The sequence below is a fragment of the Triturus cristatus genome, chromosome 12, assembly GCF_964204655.1.
Source record: "Triturus cristatus chromosome 12, aTriCri1.1, whole genome shotgun sequence".
Classification (NCBI taxonomy): Eukaryota; Metazoa; Chordata; class Amphibia; order Caudata; family Salamandridae; genus Triturus; species Triturus cristatus.
The window spans coordinates 719,028,140-719,049,846 of NC_140595.1; the positions used below are offsets into that span (position 1 = coordinate 719,028,140).

Consider the following 21,707-nt stretch of genomic DNA (forward strand, 5'->3'; position numbering starts at 1 on the left):
AGAGCGCGGGTCCCTCGCGCCGGGAAAGTAAAGAATTCTGCTCTGGTGAGAAAGTGACGGTCAACATCGGGGATCTTTCATCTTTGGAAACCGGGAAAACGTATTGAAGAAAACATTCAAAACCCTTTCGCATCTGCAGAATGTGGCGGTGACTTTGAAAAGCTCAGGTGGGGCGGGGCGGGGGTCACGCGAGGAATAGGGAAGGGCACGCGGCTTGCGTAGACAGCCATATCAGTGTCTTATGTTGACCGCTCTATCATTCCACTGTCTTCTCCTTTGTGTACTTCCACGTATGTAAAGCTCTCCGTCCATCGGTGCACGCAGTTCATACTTTAAAACATTACGAAATACAAATATGTTTGTTTAATGACATACGTTTTTCATGACGCAAGTTTTCTTCTCCTTCGCCTTGTTGGGGCAGACGGAAAACGTGAAGACTTTAAACACAGAAAACTGCCTGGCTGGCATTGAGACCCAAAACCTGAACACAGCGACAGAGTAAAGGGCATTGTTGGCGCTGTGGCTTAGTTGGTTAAAGCGCCTGTCTAGTAAACAGGAGATCCTGAGTTCGAATCTCAGCAGTGCCTTCACATTTTTCAAGCACGTCCCCAAGATACTGAAGATAACGCATTGTTTGGAAAAAATATAAATTATCTGCAAACCTACCTGGTTATTTTTAGAATTATCCACAAGAACACAACAATACTCCTTCAAAGCTAAAAACATGTTTAGGGTGTCCTCTAACCTCGATTATTTTTGACTATCAAAAATGGCTGGCTTCACTAACATCAAAGAACAGTATGGGCAGCAGTAATGCGAGCTTCAAACAACAAGCACAGGCTGCAAAAGTAGTGCTTGAAAAGTAAGCAGTGGAAGGACACAAGTAATGAGTCCATGCTATAGGGGAGGGACAGACACAAGATGAGGAAGTAAATCCCACAAAAAACTGACAAATAAAAAGCAAGGAAATCTGAGTGACAATAAAGCCAACCAATAGAACGCTATGGACTTGCTCTGAGCCTACTGTAAACTGAAAAATGTGTTTTCGCCACAAGACAGCATGAGCTGCCTGGAAGGAGAGACCTAAAAAGTAGCAGACTTTGAAGCTACCGCACAAGACATGACCTCTCTTGCCAGTTTTGGGAATATTGGTGAGGCTGGGCGGGGCAAAATGGCTTATTTCATCAACATATGGAGCTCCTCCGTTGTGGAACTTGGTGCTTAACTTTTTAATGAACTACTCTTTAAGAGGTCGTGACTTAATAAATTATTCCAGCAGTATTGCTTAGAATATTATCAAGTCAAACTTGATATTTAAGAGCAGATGTTTCTAGACTGGTTTGAAAAAACGCCTGTCAGAGAGTGTTGTATTTTACGTTAATTGGGGGACACTCGCTTGGCCGGGAGAAGGCTTGAGCGGTGTGTGAGTAATACAGATATAATGTTCAGCGACCATTACACTCCAGGCACCCGCCCTCTTCCTCTCCAGGAGACATTTCTATTGCTCCCCTTCAATTTTTATATCTGAAGCTTACAGTGGGTTAGTCGTTTTGCATTCATTTTCAAAATGCAACGTTTTGTGCCCACATGTCCTGTAGTAAAAAACATAACTTTCCTCTGAAGTTTCAACAACAACGTGGTAGCGTGGCCGAGCGGTCTAAGGCGCTGGATTTAGGCTCCAGTCTCTCTGGAGGCGTGGGTTCGAATCCCACCGCTGCAGTTACTTTTGCTTTATTATTCAATAAATACTCCCGACAGCTCCGGCCGATTGATCGCTCATCCACACATAGTCAGTGACTCTTACCAACATATCCATATTTTAAGAGTTATACTCTATCCTTTAAGGAACTTTCTCGCCATAAATTGCTGTATTCTTTTCAATGTGGAGCACAGGACATCGTCAGCTTCTGGTAACTACCTATGCATGCTACTTACTGGTAAGACGAGGTTTTGTTTTCAGGCTGCTTAGAATACTGTCACTCAAACGTGCGCTTTAATAAACATTAATATTTCAACTCCCTTTGGAGCATCCTGACTGTAAAGGTTTGGGGCCCCGGGCCCCCATACACATGGAATAATGATACAGACTCAATAGTGATGACAGCTCAAATCCATCTTATTTTTGCCGCTCCCAAAAAACAGAGAACCCCCATACAAATCTGCTTACCAATCACACATTCATATACTATGTACACTTCAGTGAAGCTCTTGTATCAAGGTGAAGAATACTGGAAAGAAAACGAATGTGAAAAGGATTTCCAAGTTTTGGCAAATGAAAGGTACAGAGGCTGTATTTATAGCGTGCATGATACCCAGGGAAATGATGTTCCTAAACCAAACAATCCAGCGGATGATCTTCAGGGGTCACTGCCACTAAAGATGTAGAAACACCACCCCCTCAGAATGGCACCTATAGTTTGCCTGCATCTGCTTGAGATGGAGTTGCTCTATGGCCCGTGCATAGGGTGGGAGCGTGAACAGGGTTCTTTCCAAAGCTCCTGTCCCTCTCAAGCAGACTGGACTGTAGATATAATCTATGCTCTCGACAGTAAGCAGATAAAGTTTGGGTAAACAGTGCCATTGGTGGCTGGCACCTTCCAGATTAATTGCTGTGAAGGAGCACCTTTCCAAAGTGAGTGAAGAGATGGATTTCAAGACTTCCTTCTGCGTCCACACCTAGGAAAGATAAATGATTTGTTTTCAAGGAACTAGAAAAACAGAGAAATAATACGAGCCGCATTTAAAGTTACCAACAATGGCTTCCAAGTGTGCTCCAAACATGCGTAAGTGGTCAGCCCAAGAATGTCATCTGCCCTTTATCGTCTGAAAGAGGCTTCATTCTTTTACAGCAAGCACAGCCTCAGATGTGAGCCACAGCACAATGAATGTGGGCATTACAGATCTTAAAAGATGAGAAAGTACTATGTCACCTTATAAACAAGGGTGCGGTGTTTGTGATCCTTAAAATCTGACATCAATCAAAAAAACAATTGCTAAAAAGAAGCATCATACACCATTTCAAGTATCCAAGATACAAAGGGCACAGGTGTTTCAACCTCCCCCCCCCCCCAACCCCACCCCCACCCTGTTTTAATGTGAATCGCAAGAATGAGAGAAATGTGGAGAAGCTCATTTTATGAGTTAAAACGTTTCTCAGGTTAGATGAGCAGAGGTTCCCATAGTGTCGGCATGAAATATGTCTTTCTTTACTCAAACAAATCTGTGCAAAAACGGATTGTAAACTTCAACTGCGTCAACTGTGATGATAATAAACTGAATATTCTGTTTTACAAAGCTCCCACCCTCCCGACGGATAGTTCTGTTTTTCTTTTTAACTATTCTCTGTACTTTAGTTCTAGTTTGTTCCACTCTCCTTGAACAAGGTCACACATGGAACACTCTTTCGCTGTACCGCTGTACTTATTTTTCAGTACAGGCACCGGGAGAGGCTATGAGAGAATTCCGTGCATCGCTGCCACCATAGAATGAATGCACAGACTTTGCCTGGTCTTCTGTCACTACAAAGTAAACATCCTTAGGGTACCGTCGACCTATCAGAAACAGCCCTCATGCCATTGCAGCCTATCAGACCCACATACAGCTAGAGGCTATCACAGCCACATCCAATTAAAGAATACGCATCCAAGTAGCTCGCCGTGATCGTATAGTGGTTAGTACTCTGCGTTGTGGCCGCAGCAACCTCGGTCCGACTCCGAGTCACGGCATTGCGGGTGGCAATGTCACGGCAGTTGGGTGAAGTTTTTAATTCTCTTTACTTTGTAAATGATTCTTATATTCTATAGAGAAATTATAGCAAACACATTCTTTTAATTACAGCGATTTCCACAACTGTATTTATGGCTTCCTTCTTTTAAAAAATAAAACAAAAACGAGAAGCCTTGGGCGATACACATTTAACTTTTTGGATATCTTGCATAGTCTAAGGTTTCACAATTAAAAATATAAGCGACAAACTTTTAAACACGCGTTTGTCCCACATATGTTCCTGCTTTGGAGATCGGAAAGAGTTAAAGCAAAGATTTGACTTTATATTTGGAACAGAAGCACAGAGGTCACGTGTACAGACAAAAGGCGAGAGCCTGGGTCAACAGAAACGCATCAAGGGCTGTGTGGCTAATGCAACAGAAGACACTCTCCCCAGCTGCCGGGGTCGCATGTCATAGCCCCAGCAGGAGGCAACACTCCCCACCCCCCCACAATAGCATGCATGTTCTATGCATAAATAAAACGCACCACTCAAATTTTGTTTGGGTAAATAACTGGTGCAGGTTTATTACATACACCGTTATGTAATATGGTGGGTTATCTTACGGGCGATCCAAGTGCAGGCAACCATCTGGGCCACCTGCCCGCCTGATGAGCCAAGCAGCAACGGGGCGAACCCCATCTGTGCTGCCCCTTTGGTGATCCTCTTCCCGGATCACGGTCCCTTATTACTCACGCCCCTTTCAGGGTGGAGCGTAGCAAGGCACGCCCCCGGTTGTTCAGGCCCACAACCGCCCGAAGGACTAACGGGGCGCCGAAACGGTTTTCCTGGAACCTCCCATGAGGCTCCTGGGCTCTAGCTCTGGCACCCCCTGTGGTGCCGTGCAGAGGTACCCTTCGGTACCCATTTCCTTCCAGATCGCCCTGTAACTCCGCCTGCAACGAAAAAGAACATTACAACATTCTATGCCTCCCCCGCTGCTTCCATGACGGGTAAGCGGTAGGGTGGGAGACGGCGTGTCCAGGGCACAAAAGAGGAAGGACAGATGGTGGGGGAGGCCTATATACCCCCCCGTTCCTCGCGCCCCGGAAGTGACACGCCCTGCGCGCCGCAGCCCCTGGCTGCCAGAGTAGGGGGACTCCTTACCGAGGGGTCCCCATACTTAGAAGAAAGGGAGTGGGCTGGTGCCTTGCAGGCACTAGAGGCCCGCCCTTCTAGGGCACCCTGCGGGCGCCAGGGCAGCCGCATAGCGCCATCAGGAGGCAACACTCCCCACCCCCCCACAATAGCATGCATGTTCTACACATAAATAAAGCACACCACACAAATTTTGTTTGGGTAAAGAACTGCTCCAGGTTTATTACATACACCGTTATGTAATATGGTGGGTTATCTTACGGGCAATCCAAGAGCAGTCAACCATCTGGGCTGCCTGCCCGCCTGATGAGCCAAGCAGCACCGGGGCGAACCCCATCTGTGCTGCCCCATCGGTGATTCTCTTGCCGGATCACGGTCCCTTATTACACACGCCCCTTTCAGGGCGGAGCGTAGCAAGGCAAGTTCCCGGTTGTTCAGGCCCACAACCGCCCGAAGGACAAACGGGGCGCCGACACGTTTTTCCAGGAACCTCCCATGAGGCTCCTGGGCTCTGGCTCTTGTGATGCATCGCGGAATGCAAAATCCCTCTCTTCGTCACAGGTCATAGATCACAAACAATACTACATACGCTGGTGGGGCCCATAACACCAACATACACCCATCGAATAACCTGTTTCAAAGAGGTGATTGTTCCACTCGCTGTAATGGAAGTGAGTACACACTTAACCCTATTCATAAAGATCTAAACTTCACCTTTAGTACTCCTCCCATGTATAGGCCATGGATCTACTAGCTGCAGATTGAAGTGATAACGAAATCTATAACATCATTTATATAAATACATTTTCTCAAATAATAACGACCCAACACAGTTCTTGAAATGAATATTACATTTTATCTAAATAATTGAATTAGATTCTCTGGGTTTTAATCAAGCAAATTAGATCGTCATAGTTATCTATTCTGGCTAAGAAGTCGCCTTCTAAGTCAAAATCTCGGTCACCAGTTCATACTGTCAGAGTCTTTGGAAAACAGCTGTCCTGCAGTGTCACCGTCCTCTCCGTCAGCATAACGTCAGGAAATCTGAAGGGTCTCGAACGAATCACCGATAATGAATGACAAAAGGCAAAAGCTAAGGCCCCTCTCTAATCTACCATTTTTATAGTAAATTTACATTCCAAAGTGTAAGAAATCATATTTTGAACGAATCCCATTGGTCCGTTGGGGAAAGTTCGACTTCTTTCCCATACATATAATGTGTCTTTAGATATAGTTCCAATCCACGCAATAGTATCTTTTCATTGTTTCTTTCAGAGCAGCTTGGCCGTAAGCCCGGGAAATAGCCTTGGTTGTCACAGTTGAGTCGGGGCCATGTAAAGGCTGCGGCAGCTGATGGCGACGCATGCGCTCTTCACCCAGAGATGCTCATAATGGAGTTGTTCTCGTCTAACAGGGACGTCAGCCATTTTGCGGCCACCAAATGGCCAACTTAAGCAAAGAAACACAAAATGTAATTAATACATAGAAATGACTAATAATCTGTTATCCCCTTGCTAATACCCATATGTGTATGTATTTATCTAGCAGAAGCAACACTTAATGCTGGTTATATTCACATTAATAAAGCACAAATCACAGAAAACAACACACAATCATGCAATTTCTGAATATATATCATTAATATGCATACAAATTTAGTTTAAGTCATTAGTTAGGCCATGCAATTGCAATTTCCCATGTGTATTTCTTATATTAGTAATGTTGATCAATTCACACAGCAAACCATTAGTATAAGTACCATTAATTAATTAATCTTATTAATCTAAACATGCAAAATGGAGAGGGTATATGATTTTTAAAGAAAAACCCACTCCAGCAATCCCCCCTTTGGTGATTTTATCACCACCACAACACTAAATTGATTCTCCCTTTTACGGAAATTTGAAATGTATTCTTGCTCTTAATTATAGTTTAGCTTCTTCTTCATCTCTTTTTGCCTTTTGATACAAACTTTCTTTCCACTCTACTAAAGCTATTTCTGTTAAGTCTCCATCTGGATCCTTCGTTCTTTTTAGTTTTTCTCTTTTTATTGTATTCTTCGTTTTCTTGTTTTTACAACACATACATCCTAATCTTAATATTAGTAAGACAAAAATCACACACGTTAATGGGAATACAATTTTACCTATAACTGTACTACCTATTTTCACTAAGAAATTTTTAAAAGCAGCAATTTTCTTCCCAATCTTTTCCCAAACACCTTCAACCTCCAGTGGTACAATTTTGGCATGCAATTCAGTAATATTTCTAATGTAAACTTTTAGATCTTTGCTTTCGTCTGGAATGTAAGTGCAACAATGTTGAACTTTCAGCATTCCACAGACTCCACTCTCTTTTGCTAATAAGATATCAAGGGCAAGTCGATTTTGCATTACCATAGCACGCATGGCAACCATTTCAGTATTAGCCAATAAAAATCCTCCAGCGGTGCTTGTTGGCAAGCGATCCACTACTGTTGATAATCTTCTAATATTGTTCGCATTCAGAGATATTCCCACTGCTGGTATCAATGCTCCAAAAATGTCACCTACAATTTCTGCCCAAGATTCTCTTTTACTACGTGTTAATTAATTACCTAACCTATGTACACCATCTTTATCTCTGTCCATGTGAAAGATTTTTGGAAAGACCAGGCCTACGTAACATGTGCCATACCAATGGTCTGGCAAACAATAATATGCCCTGTTCCCACAGATAAAATAAAGTCCAGGGAAAACTGTAACTCTTCCACCTTTAAATCCCCATCCACCTATGATTCGGTATGTATCATGGCACTCACTATTCCCTACAAAAAAATTATCATACGCCGTTTGATTTCTTCTTATACACAGTTTCCCTTTCTGAGGCCAATCTAAAGCCAAAGTTGGATTAGACCCTCCTTTCATATGTGTTTCCATTTCTACATCCCAGACTGTTCTGTCCCCTTTTCCTTCAGATCCCTTTCTTTTCATTTTCAATCTCCTCTCCTCGACCATGTCTAGGAATGTCTTTTCTTCATTCTTCAAACTGCATGTAAAATTATTTTTAAATATATATTCTAATGTTAATTCCTTAGTTACTAAGAAAAATTCACCTAATACCTTAGCAGGTCTCACTTTGTTTAGTTTATTATTAGCAGGTACTTGCGGAAAAATGTTATCTACATCTGAAAAATAATATTCTAATTTACCTGTTTCATAAAATAAGCTTGCTATCACACTACATGCTATTCCATATCTTGCTGGAAGGTGATGATATGTCACTCCCTCTGACACAGAAGCAGGTAACTGCATACATACGTAGCAATCCCTTGCGTCCATAGTCTTTACATATTCATACAATAACTTTGAAAACACATTATTTGAAAAATCATTAATAGACCTATCCTTATGTAAATAATTATTATCTATTCTAGACGGAACTACTTTTGGAATCTTTTTTATGTTAGTAATATTCTCAGTGTGTCCTTCTAGTGTATCTATAGTGACCTTAAAAGAAATCAGCAGAGCAAGTATACTCCACAGAAGCATTAATAATCCTGTACAACAACAACACATTTTACACCATCTCTTCATGAATGTACATTTACTTTTGCTACTTTCTATGTTAGCCATCTTGTTAGTTTGGACTGTGTCTTTTGACTTAGCCTCTTTTATTTCACAACTAGTTCTCTAACCTTAGGCCTCTAAGGCCCTACTTGGTTCTACCAGTATCTATTGTTTGATTCAATTGTTACTTCTTCATCAGTAGTTTTCTAGTTTTTCTCAGTTTGGCATTTCATCATTTTTCACTTCTTTCAGTGCATCCAAATACAGAATTTCCTGATCTTCCGTTTCTTCTTCTCAAATGTTGGATAAGATAACTCTCAGGATTCCTGCTTCTTCCTCTTCTTCAACCACTTTCAGTACAGCCTCCTCTGGATTTCCTTGACTATCTGCCACTTCCTCCGTTTCAGGCAGTGCCACATACGTCCATTCTGGTGACTTGTACTTCTGGTTGGGGTTTCTTGTTCTTTTTCCATCTTCTTGATTAGCCTCTTCTTCTTTTGATTTGTCTTGGCTTGTCACTTCATTCACCTGATCTTCTCTTGGTGATTTTACTCGTGTCAGCCGATATCTCAATCTCTTTATTTTATTTGGCCACACTTCATCCTTTTTGACTCTTTTCTGTTTACTTTCTTTATTGTACTTTTCCTCTCTCCAAGCTCTTTTTCTTAGAACTCGTCCTTCTGGTATCTCATTCTCACTCTCTTCGGATTCTGTCTCAACTTGCTTTTTCTTTTCGACAACCTTTTTTTCCACCACTGTTTTCCCTACTTCTGTCCCTCCTCGGGTCTCCGACACGCAATCTTCCTGCTGGCTACTTGTCTCTTCACCTAGCTGGATGTTGCAGTTCCCTACACCTCCTCGGGGGTCTTCCGCAATCTGTCCCTCTCTCTCTGTACCTGTCCCTGTTTCACTTTGATCTATTATTTCGGGTGGAATTTCTCTTGGTCTTTCATCTGAAACTTCCTTCTCTCGAATTTATTTCACTGCTTCTTGGTTGTCTTTTCCTTTCTCCCTTCTGTGTTCTTTTCTGGGACCTTGCCTTCCCTGTTCGTCTTCAGAATCTGAACTGATATCAGAAATCTGCAATCGTCTTCTAATAGAGATACTTCTGGGGACTAATATCTGATCAGGTTCTTTTTCCCCCCTTTCAGGATTTTCTTGGGTTTTTGGCTCTTCGTTATCTGATTCAGTACTTGACTCTGATTCGTCATGGTACTCTTTTCCTTTGCTGTCAACTGGATTTGGTATCCTCAAAGTATGGCTGGCATGGATCCAGTTTTTCACTCCAGCACACTTCCCAGCTGTTGTTGTGGTCAGAATGACTTGTCTTGGTTTTCCCCACCATGGAACCAAACAGTTTCTTCTTCTGTGGACTTTTATCCTTACCCAGTCTCCTGGGCTTAGATCATGGGCTGGCTTCCTTTCAAGGGTGGTGGCATACGCTCCAACCTGATGAAACACAGAATGAACTGCGTCAGCCAGGCCTTTACAGTATTCCAACACCATGTTATAAGTTATTGTCATCAGCTTGTTGACTGGAATATAAACATGCCTCATCGCTCGTCCCATGATTATTTCATGAGGACTTAACCCTGTGGTTCTGTCTGGTGTTGCTCTAATGGTCATTAAAACAAGAGGCAAGACATCAGGCCATTTCATACCAGTGGCTAAACACATTTTCCCAATTCTGTTTTTGATTGTACCATTCATCTGTTCAACCACACCAGAAGCCTCTGGTAGGTAGGCACAATGTAGTTTCTGTTGTACATTCAATGCTTCACAAATCAATTTTACAATCTCATTATGAAAATGTCCTCCTCTGTCTGATTCAAGAGTCACTGGGAACCCAAACCTGGGGATGAATTCTCTCAAAAGTAGCTTTGCCACTGTCATCCCATCATTTCTTCTTGTTGGGAATGCTTCCACCCACCTGGAGAATAGGCAAACTACAACCAGAACATACCTCAGTCTGTTACAGGAGGCATTTCAATGAAGTCAACCTGCATTCTGGTGAAAGGTCCACCTTCTCGGCCTATGGTTCCTAGACTCACCACTGTCTTTCTTCCAGGATTGTATTGCTGACATATCAGGCATCTCTGACACAGGCTTTCTGCTACAAGTCTGAATTTTGGATTGTACCAGGTCTGCTTAAAAGACCTTATCATGGCGTCTCTCCCTATGTGTCCATGGCCATGATACATACCTGCCATTGTAGATATCATGCTATCAGGCATTACCGGTATTCCATCTCGATAGACCCACACACGGTCCTTCTCTCTTGGTGCACACCCTGCTTTTATCCATTGTTTCATTTCCTCATCTCCTGACTCTTCCTGCAATTGTCTCACTTCCTCCCAGGTTCCTACTGCGTAAGTAAACATTACTGAGCAAGAAGACATTTCTCTCTCCTTAGCCCGATTGACTGAATTCTGGTTCCGTGCACAATACTGTGCCATATCATTAGCATACCTATTCCCAGTAGTGATGTAATCGCTTCCCTGACTATGGGCAGCACATTTTACCACAGCCAATTGTTTAGGCAGCTGTATCGCCTCAATCAACTTCCCAACCACTTCAGCATTCTTTATAGGGGTTCCACTTGAGGTCAGGAAAACTCTTTGCAGCCAAAGCTGGCCGAAATCATGGATGATCCCGAAGCCATACTGGCTGTCTGTTATCACAGTCACTCTCACACTTTTCCCAATTTTACATGCTTTGGTCAAAGCAACAAGTTCAACTACTTGAGCTGACCTCACTCCTTTCAAATAAGATGCTTCCATCACTGCTGCAACCGTGCATACTGCATATGCTGCGCTTAGCACTCCTTCATCTGTTCTCAAACATGACCCATCAACAAACAACACAAAATCACTCTCAGGCGGTGGTACATCCATTATATCTGGTCGTGGCTTTGTGCAATACTCAAGCATATCCAAACAGTCATGATCTGCTTCATCTCTCACTTCCACATTCTCAGCATCAGGTAACAACGTTGCAGGATTCACGTTCACACATCTCGCAAGGCTCACAATTGTTGCACCTAATATGACCTTCTCATACTTAGTCAACCGACTATGCGTCATATACTGAGTATCACTCCTTGTTAAAAGAATCGCCACATCATGAGGAACAAACACTGTCAATGGATACCCCATGACAATACCTTCACTCTGCTCCAAACTTCGACATGTTGCAGCCACTGCTTTCAGACACCCAGGTAAAGCTGCAGCCACTGGGTCAAGCATTGAGGAAAAATATGCGATTGGTCTCCTCAATCTTCCATGCTTCTGGATCAACACAGAGAGTGCACATCCATTTCTCTCACTGCAATACAACTCGAACTCTTTCTCATAGTCAGGCATGCCCAGGGCTGGTGCTTCACACAATCCCTCTTTTAATTTTTTGAATGCTGCCAATTCTTCCTTGTTCAATTCAAGGGGATCTTTTACATCACTCCTTGTTAATCGCACTAAGGGCTTTGCAATCAGGGAAAAGTTACTAATCCACTGACGGCAATACCCCACCATTCCCAGAAACATTCTCACTTCTCTTTGGGTCATGTGGGCTCTCATTCCTTTTATAATTCTGATTCTGTCTATTGTTAGTTTTCTCAGTCCTTTCTCAATTTTATGTCCCAAATATTGCACTTCTTTCTGGCAATACTGTAATTTTGTTGGTGACACTTTCAAACCTCCTTCTGCCAAATGATTCAGTAGTGTTATTGTGTCTACCTCACAAGCTTCACGTGTTTTTGACGCCACCAAAAGGTCGTCAATATATTGCACTACTACTGAACTCTCAGGCATTTGCAGACTTTCCAACGATTTCTTCAACAATTGATTGAATATTGAGGGGCTCTCTGTATACCCCTGTGGGATTCGGCACCATGCCAAAATCCGCTCTCCAAAACGAAATGCAAATATTGGCTGACTGTCGTGGTGCAAAGGGATAGAGAAGAATGCATGACATAGATCAATTACTGTATACCATTCCGCATCATGAGGAATCTGGTACAGAATTACTGATGGGTTTGACACGATAGGACAGCATGATACCACAATTTTGTTTACCTTTCTCAAATCTTGCACTATCCTGAATTTCCCATTAGGCTTTTTCAGTCCCATTATCGGTGAATTACATGGACTACTCATAATCTCTCTCAAAATTCCTTGCTTGATCATTTTCTCAATTATTGGAGTAACCCCTTCAATTATCTCCGGTGTCAATCTGTACTGAGGGACATTTGGATAACTTATTCCTTCCTTCACAGTTATCCTGACTGGATCTACATTTCTCATTAACCCTACATCTTCTCCAGTAAAATCCCACACTTCTGCCTTCACTGACTGCTTTAATTCTTTAGGTAATTCATCAGGGTTGAATATTGCATAAGTCTCAGTTACCTCATTTTCTCTGTTAGCTATAGTCATTTTATATAGCACATCCTCATCTGGGGTTTCAAAAGCTATTCCATCTGGAGTACAGAATATAGTGCAATTCATCTTGCACAACAGGTCCCTACCTAATAAATTCACTGGACTGGTGTCACACACAACAAAGTGGTGCATTTCTGTAAATTTCCCTATACTGACTTTCACTGGTTCTGTCAAAAATGTTTTTAACTGTCTGTTGGACACACCAACCACTTGGATTGTTTCATCCGAAAGAGGAAGATTCTTAACATCAGCTGATCTAACAGTTGATCGAGTAGCACCAGTATCCACTAGGAAAGTAATATTTTCATCATTAACCTTCCCATCTACAAATGGTCCTGTCTGGTCTACTTCTAGAGTTGCGCCAAGTACGCACTCTTCTTCCTCTTTTCGGCACCGTCAACAGCTTTCCTCTGAGTCACTCTCATCGCGTTGCAGCCAATACTGTGAAACGGCGCGAGCGCGCGGCGGTTTATTTACCTGTTCTTCATTGTAAAATCCCGATTAATTACTATACTTCTGAGTGTTTCTGCTCTGCGGGAAAGGTGGTTTTGGCACCTGATTCTGTGAAGTAACCACCTGCTTCTGTTGCTGTAGTTGACCACTCACCTCTTTCTGCACCTGCGGATTTAATGATGCATTTTCATTATTAGTATTTTGAGGGTATTTACACAGCAGATTTCCAATGCCCTAACCTACCGCAATTATGGCATGGGAACTTCTTTTTAGCTTCTTCTATATTACCTTTCCCTTTTCCTGGGCCAAATCTCGGTTTAGTTCCTGGGTTATTTACTTGTTCGACCAATTGAGCTTCCTGCCTTTCAGCTACCTTTACTTGTGCCCACATTGCCTTTTCTTTTAATTTTCGCTGTTTAGCCTCAATTTCGTCACTGAAATATTTAGCATGTCTCAGTACTTCATCTATTTTCTTATTCTGCCAATAAACTGTATGCTGCTTTATCATGTCACCAATTTCTGGGCGTAAACCATATACAAATCTGTATACGAAATGACTCAAATCCTTATCACTCAGGTTCTCATCTCCACTGAACTGTTTAAATGCTTGAATTAGTCTCTCATAGTATGCATGTACTGATTCCTTTGCTTCCTGATGCGTTCGATCAATCTTTACTCAATCTGTCTCTTTAGGGGGCACTTTGTTTTTCAAAAATACCATAACCTGTTCATACTTTTTCATTACTTCAGAGTCTGGGGCTCCTGTCTTAGGATCCCTAGGGTACTCCTGAGTTGGCCAGTTGATCATCAACTTGCACTCAGACCACAAATCTGCTGGTACATTATGTCGAACAGACTATTTAAGTCTATCCACAGTACTTTTGATAATTTTACAAATCTATCTACCTGTCTGTACCACTCGACGGGCTTTTCGCATAGTCGAGGGAAATAATTTGTAAATGACAAAATGTCCTGTCTTGTCCATGGGACATGTACATATTCTCCTCCTGGGATCTCTCTCATGGGGTATTCAGTCACTACCTTTTCTTTCTCTCTAACAGGGAATGCCGAAACTGTCCTGTATAGGGCATCATTTCGTTTTCTATACCGTTTACTTCTCCATTTATCCACATCTCCCCATTTTCTTAAAACAATGATTATGTCCTTAATCTGACCTATCTGTCCTGTGGTGTTCAAATTTTCAATGTCTTTTTCAGTAAAATCAACTCGATAGGGTTTCTGTAAGGCTTTTACCTTATCAATATCTATTCCCATTTCATTCGCAACTTCTCCCAGTCTTTCATGCAGATTCCTCGCTCTCCATGTCACACTTTTACACAGGAATACCAGCTCCTCATCCTGATAAAACTTTAATTTTTCTACCGGAATAGTCCCTACAACCAATTCTTCCAATACCATCCGTAATTTTGCCACATCTATTGATTGGGAATCTTTATCTGGTCTCTGCAACCCTTTTAACCATTCACTCAGTTCTTCCACAGATGGCCCTACCGGGTTCTCTACACTACTCTCTTCTGGATTTCTCTGGAGTTCTAACAAAGTTTCTACTGTCATTCTACTCCTTTCAGCATAATTCTGATTTATAAAGGGATTATTTGAAACGTGTGGTTCAAACATATTTACTATCGGTCCCATGGATTCTCAATTTGACTCCGCCCTGAGCTCTCGACCACATTATTTTTCCGGTATGGTACCGTTAAACAATGTTCGCTATCCTTTTGCCTTTCAAAAACTGGCATTACTGGACCTATAGTCACTGGGAATGGTACAGCTTTCAGATTTTTAGTTAATTCTCTTATTTTCTCTGTGAATTCTAGCGTGGTTTTGGCCAATTCTGCTGAATTTTCGTTATCTATTTTATTCTCCGATCTCTTTTCTACCTCTCTGATGGAGTTTCTTTTTTCTAAATCTGGTGACATAGCCTCTGTCTTGATAATTCGTAATGTTTCTCTCACTGGGGCATTTGGTGTCAACATTTCTGGTTCTGGTCGGTACGGTGGTGGATTTTTATAAAACACATCATCCAACACATCATCATCCGAATCATTTGCTCTGTAACCTCTTGATTCCACATTATTCCTCTTTTCCACACATTTTCTACCTTCATTCTCTCCTACTGCTCTTACAGGAAACAAACCCTCAGTCATACTTGCATTCCTCCATCTTTTCATTCTATCATCATGCGTTTCATGTCCATATGACCTGCCAAACAAATATCTGTAACCTCTACCATTCCTCTGTTTCTCTCGCTCATGCGCTTCGTCTTCCCACTCTGTCAATGCCTCAAACTGCATCGGTCTAGGTCTTGGTTCTAAGTACATCATCTTCTGGCGCAAGTTACTTAAAACAGCCAAATTAAAGGAACCATGTTCTGGAAATGCCAGGACTCCATCGTTCTTGGTATATTTTACCCAATTATCTACCCAAATACAAGTATGATATCCATACTTTGCAATCATTAAAGCTGCGGGGGTTTTCGGTGGAGGAATTAACTGTCCTTCCCTAGTTTTGACCTGCTTATCCTTCTTGAACCACCTTTTAACTTTACCAAACCAGGATTTCTTTTCCCTATCTGGTGGCTGGTAATACATTTCTTGGTTTCTGTGTATCGCTAGTCTCTTACGACTGTACTGCTATTCTGTCCACTCACAGCGCGACTTCACGCCAACGCACCAATCAAGAACGTCTACGTCACTGTCTCAGTCCTCTAATCCCAGCACGACTCACACTAACGCACCAATGAAGAGCATTTACGTCACCCTGTACTTCTCCAATCCCAGCGCGGCTATACATTAACGCACCAATCCGAAGCGTTTTACACTTCTGACCCACTGTCCAATCCCAGCGCGGTCGTTCTGACGTCAGCAGCCGCTCTGCTCCTGTCTACCCCTCCTTTACAAGACCGCTCCGTGAACTTTTACTGCAGCTTTTTACAATTCTATTAGTAACAACGCTAAAACATCTCCATTGTCTGCTCCGCAAACCAAAGAATAGCAATAGACCTTTCTCACGAGAATTCCGTCTTTCCCGAGAGCAGCACTTACCTCTGCCCTACTACGGAATCGTTACTTCCGTTGATAAAGTAGCACATCCCTCTACTTTACCCTTCTAGCAAGCATTAGCTAATTGTTTCTTCTGGTATTTTAAAATAAACCTAGAGTTTTGTAATCAACCTGAATGCCTTTACATTCACACTCGTTCATACAAGAAAATGTAGTACATACGCACAGAATCCTGTCTTTCCCGAGAACAGCGAACAGTCTGTCCTACTACAGAATTATGACACACGTTAACAAAGCAGCGCTTCCCTCTACTTTGTCCTTCTAACAAGCTCAGAGAACACCTGCTACCTTTTCAGTGATAAGCGTTATCGGTATGCCAATTGGTTTCCTGGTACTTAAAGAACAAAATTTCACAGGTAACCTTCGCTTTCATACACACTTCTCTCACACCGAGAATATTTCCAATGGCAACACACAATGATGCCGCCGAATCGAACCCAGACAATGCGCCGTGCAACTTCACTTGTCACACGTTTCCCCTGTGTACCTACAGGGCAACAACAATTCCGTCTTTCCAGAGAGCAGCGCTTACCTCTGCTCTGCTACGGAACTGTTACAAACTTCCGACTTCCTACATCCCAGAAGCCGTGCTAACAACATATAACCCAACGCAACTCAACATATAGTGTTAGTACATAAATCAATACCAATCAATAATCAATAAGCTATTTACAAGCAATGATCACTAAATCAAAACAGTAGTAAACCATATCTCTGCTACCAAGAAAAACTGATGCAGCGCGGAATGCAAAATCCCTCTCTTCGTCACAGGTCATAGATCACAAACAATACTACATATGCTGGTGGGGTCCATAACACCAACATACACCCATCGAATAACCTATTTCAAAGAGGTGATTGTTCCACTCGCTGTAATGGAAGTGAGTACACACTTAACCCTATTCATAAAGATCTAAACTTCACCTTTAGTACTCCTCCCATGTATAGGCCATGGATCTACTAGCTGCAGATTGAAGTGATAATGACATCTATAATATCATTTATATAAATACATTTTCTCAAATAATAATGACCCAACACAGTTCATGTAATGAATATTACATTTTATCTAAATACTTGAATTCGATTCTCTGGGTTTTAATCAAGCAAATTAGATCGTCATAGTTACCTATTCTGGCTAAGAAGTCGCCTTCTAAGTCAAAATCCCGTTCACCAGTTCATACTGTCAGAGTCTTTGGGAAACAGCTGTCCTGCAGTGTCCCCGTCCTCTCCGTCAGCATAACATCAGGAAATCTGAAGGGTCTCGAACGAATCACCGATAATGAATGACAAAAGGCAAAAGCTAAGGCCCCTCTCTAATCTACCATTTTTATAGTAAATTTGCATTCCAAAGTGTAACAAATCATATTTTGAACGTATCCCATTGGTCCGTTGGGGAAAGTTCGACTTCTTTCCCATACATATAATGTGTCTTTAGATATAGTTCCAATCCACGCAATAGTATCTTTTCATTGTTTCTTTCAGAGCAGCTTGGCCGTAAGCCCGAGAAATAACCTTGGTTGTCACAGTTGAGTCGGGGTCATGTAAAGGATGCGGCAGCTGATGGCGACGCATGCGCTCTTCACCCAGAGATGCTCATAATGGAGTTGTTCTCGTCTAACAGGGACGTCAGCCATTTTGTGGCCACCAAATGGTCAACTTAAGCAAAGAAACACAAAATGTAATTAATACATAGAAATGACTAATAATCTGTTATCCCCTTACTAATACCCATATGTGTATGTATTTATCTAGAAGAAGCAACACTTAATGCGGGTTATATTCACATTAATAAAGCACAAATCACAGAAAAACAACACACAATCATGCAATTTCTGAATATATATCGTTAATATGCATACAAATTTAGTTTACGTCATTAGTTAGGCCATGCAAATGCAATTTCCAACGTGTATTTCTTATATTAGTAATGTTGATCAATTCACACAGCAAACCATTAGTATAAGTACCATTAATTAATTAATCTTATTAATCTAAACATGCAAAATGGAGAGGGTATATGATTTTTAAAGAAAACCCCACTCCAGCACTTGCACCCCCTATGGTGCCGCGCAAAGGTAGCCTTCGGTACCCATTTGCTTCCAGATCGCCCTGTAACTCCGCCACAGCTCTGGAGGCGGCCACCGTCGCCGCCAGATCCCCCCACCAAAATAGCTATAGTCTTGCCTGCTAACTCTCCTGTCTAGAGCCTCCTGCAAATCTAGGTGAAAAGGGAACATCCCTGATGGTTATCGATGCCCCATCTATATCCCAATTGCCCTAGACATTAGCTTGGATCAGCTGGTGTGTGGCGAAACAAAAACGCCCTATATGCCTGTGAAGTTGTGCCAAGCACTATACACCTTACGCCGCAAAGTTCCACTGCGTCACATGACTCAGCCCCATCCCACTCAGGGCGGGACAGCTTCAGACACCCTGGCTCACGATGTCCCACCTATTTGCTGATCACACTGGCTGCCACCCTTCTAGCACCGTGTGTGACTGGACAGAAGTGTCTCTCATCTCTGGGACAGCAGCTCACTTGTTAGGAGACCGTTCCTACCCCCGCTTGCCAACTAGACTATTAGAGCAAGAAGGATTATACTCTTACCTTTGGCACCGTCGCTTTGCTTGCTAAATCAATGCATACAGGGATGTCCATAACAGGCGTATGAACACTGAGCACGGCTGCAACCCAGCACTTGCCCTGCGTCCCATAATCTTTATGGGAATATTGACCGCTCAGCTCCCTCTGGTGAAGCCCCCGAGGCATACCCGCTTAGAGAATCTGTCTGATTCGATACAGGGTGCACTGTCTGAAATCTAGTGCCTAACAATTGATGTGGGAGATGCCACACACCGCCTAGATCATGGGAACCTAAAGGAGCACACCATTTTCCCCCGGGCGTACCTCTAAATGGGACTTGCTCCCCCCAGCTGTAAAACCAGGGACACACATCTTAAACCTCCTTACTGGTTATGCCACTTGGCACCCTTCTGGTTGCAGCTTTGAGTATTTGTAAAGTGCGCATGCCCCCAGGGCACGAAATCACTGACTAGCCAGTATATGTTACCCACTCGCTGATACTTATCTGTCGCTAACTGCCCTTACTTGGATTGAAGGGATGCTGGATGCTACCCCAGGACTGAAGACATAATGCTCCAACCCAGTTTTACCCCAGAACTTGGGGACAACCCCAGTAGTGACCATGCCTTACATGGTACATCTACCCCAGCGCTTGACTATCGATGTGTTATGGACCCCAGTCCCACAAGATGCCCCTTCTGTTGTCTGGTTCAAACCCGCAGATGGATAACCCAGGGTGGGCAGACAAGTCTGTGGAACCAGAGGGGAAAGTTGTGTGCAAATACCTGCCCTTTCCTGCATTTTGGGACGCCAAAGGGCGAAAATACCCTGTCGCCATTTTGGCAATAACGCAGTGTTACCAAACTCTTCCGCGCCACAGCACACTTGTTAGCTGACAACTACCACCACCCGCCTGCTGCCCTGGTTAAAGCGTGGGTGAATATGTCTTAACTGAAGCTACCTGATACCGGCCCTTGGCTGCAGGGGAATGCCCACCCAGTGTTCATGATACCTGATTCTATATGGTGCCCGCAGGTGTTCCCCATGAAGGCCCTCGTAGCAAATTGCACAATGCAGTCTCAGTATTTCGCAGTGCCTCTCTTTGCGTTGAATTTTTGGGAGTAAGTGTAAAATTATTATTTTGCGGCTTCTGACATTGCCTCCGGATATATACTACAAGACCAGAGTTGTTAGTTGTATAAGATAACTGAAGCCACAATTCTGGCTTCCCTGCGTAGCATATTGAAAATGCTTCCATTCTGAACTGGTGGGACTGTAACCTTAATGTGTTGAACATTCAGTAAATGTCTCCCTTCGGTGAACAGTAAGCTCAAACGCAAATGGGACCATTACACTAATCAACTTCAGCAACAGCCAGACAGGTCACCTGCACATAATCCAGGTGCCGAAAGTGGAAGGCGGGAGCCCTTTGGAAACGGAATAGAGGCACACAATCCCGGCGTTGGAGACAAAATTGACCTCATTGAACTGCGAAAGAGGCACATGCGAAGACAAAATAACTATTCTTTGCAAAACAGAGCCCGTCCGTAACTTTTGTCTATACTGGGACAAAGGATGAGCCATGATAATATCACTGATCAAGTCTGTGCTGTCTTATAAGCTACCTCTGGCATGTTTCTCATAATTTGCCATATATGACTGACCTCGCACTCTCATCCTGTGCTTTGTGTAATCTTGGCCCACTTTGGTGTGAGCAGAGCCCCGTGAACTATACTTGGCTTCTAGGCCGATAATGCACAAGTGTTAGGTAAGAAAGATGAAACCATACTTGCCGAGCCCCGTCAAAAACTGACAACCCTTTTACCCTTTGTCATCAGTAGCACATACATCAATAAGACATTGATAAGGGCCACATGCATAACTCCAGGTGGCCAAAGGACCTTGTTGGCCAAGCAGCGAAATCTTCGCTCAATGCAATAATCCGAAACAGACTTCTCACGGCGCCCACCACCCAGGCGCCAAACAGGACACTGAGGTTTACACAGAACATCCCAACTCCAAAGGAAAGGCACCACAAACCCAACCCCCTGCGCAAGTCACTCACCAAGGCACCGCTGAAGGATCCACCCCTGAACAACACCTTCAATGATTAGCAAGCTCAACCGCAAATGGGACCATTACACTAAGCAACCCCACCAATCAACGGAAATCAACCATCCCCCCTGTAAAACAGGTAAAGTGTGTGTGAAACCCAGCCAAAGCCAGACAAAACCATAGAAGCAGTTATCTGGGGCGTTGTAGAAACGTAACCGATACTAGACAACCTGTCCCTTCTATCTGAAATTCTATAACCATGAACAGAATGCCAAATGACTTAAAAGGAGGAATTTCAACTGTAACTGCTCCCCGCGGTACAGAGGCACTTGCTATAAGAGGGAATCTCAAATAAGGTGCTTTCGTTACCTGCCTTCGCATAATCTTCGGTCATGTGACCTAGGCTGGAGGTGTGCTATACCCAAACCTAACGGAAAGTGAAAACTCTGGAACTGCAGCCATGAAAGCTAATGAAATGAAGACCAGTGAACCGATGCAACTCCACAGGAGTTTATACTCGCAAAGCAGAAGTCATGAAACAATCAACACCTTTAGGGGTACCAGAGCATGTTGAAAATGATCCCTTAATAGCCTTCTTGAATGCTTTAAACCTATGATGCATAAGGATGCTTAGACCACCTTTGGAATTGCCCACATTTATGAATGGTCCCTTGATTATCT

At 42.9% G+C, this 21,707-nt stretch overlaps 2 non-coding genes across 2 annotated transcripts; both read left to right on the plus strand.

Annotated features, from left to right (window-relative positions):
- Positions 1-513: 513 nt before the first annotated feature.
- On the plus strand, positions 514-587 carry TRNAT-AGU (transfer RNA threonine (anticodon AGU)). The gene has a single exon. It is a non-coding gene; the product is annotated as a tRNA-Thr (tRNA).
- Positions 588-1,638: 1,051 nt separating this feature from the next.
- Positions 1,639-1,720, plus strand: TRNAL-UAG (transfer RNA leucine (anticodon UAG)). The gene has a single exon. It is a non-coding gene; the product is annotated as a tRNA-Leu (tRNA).
- Positions 1,721-21,707: the final 19,987 nt, after the last annotated feature.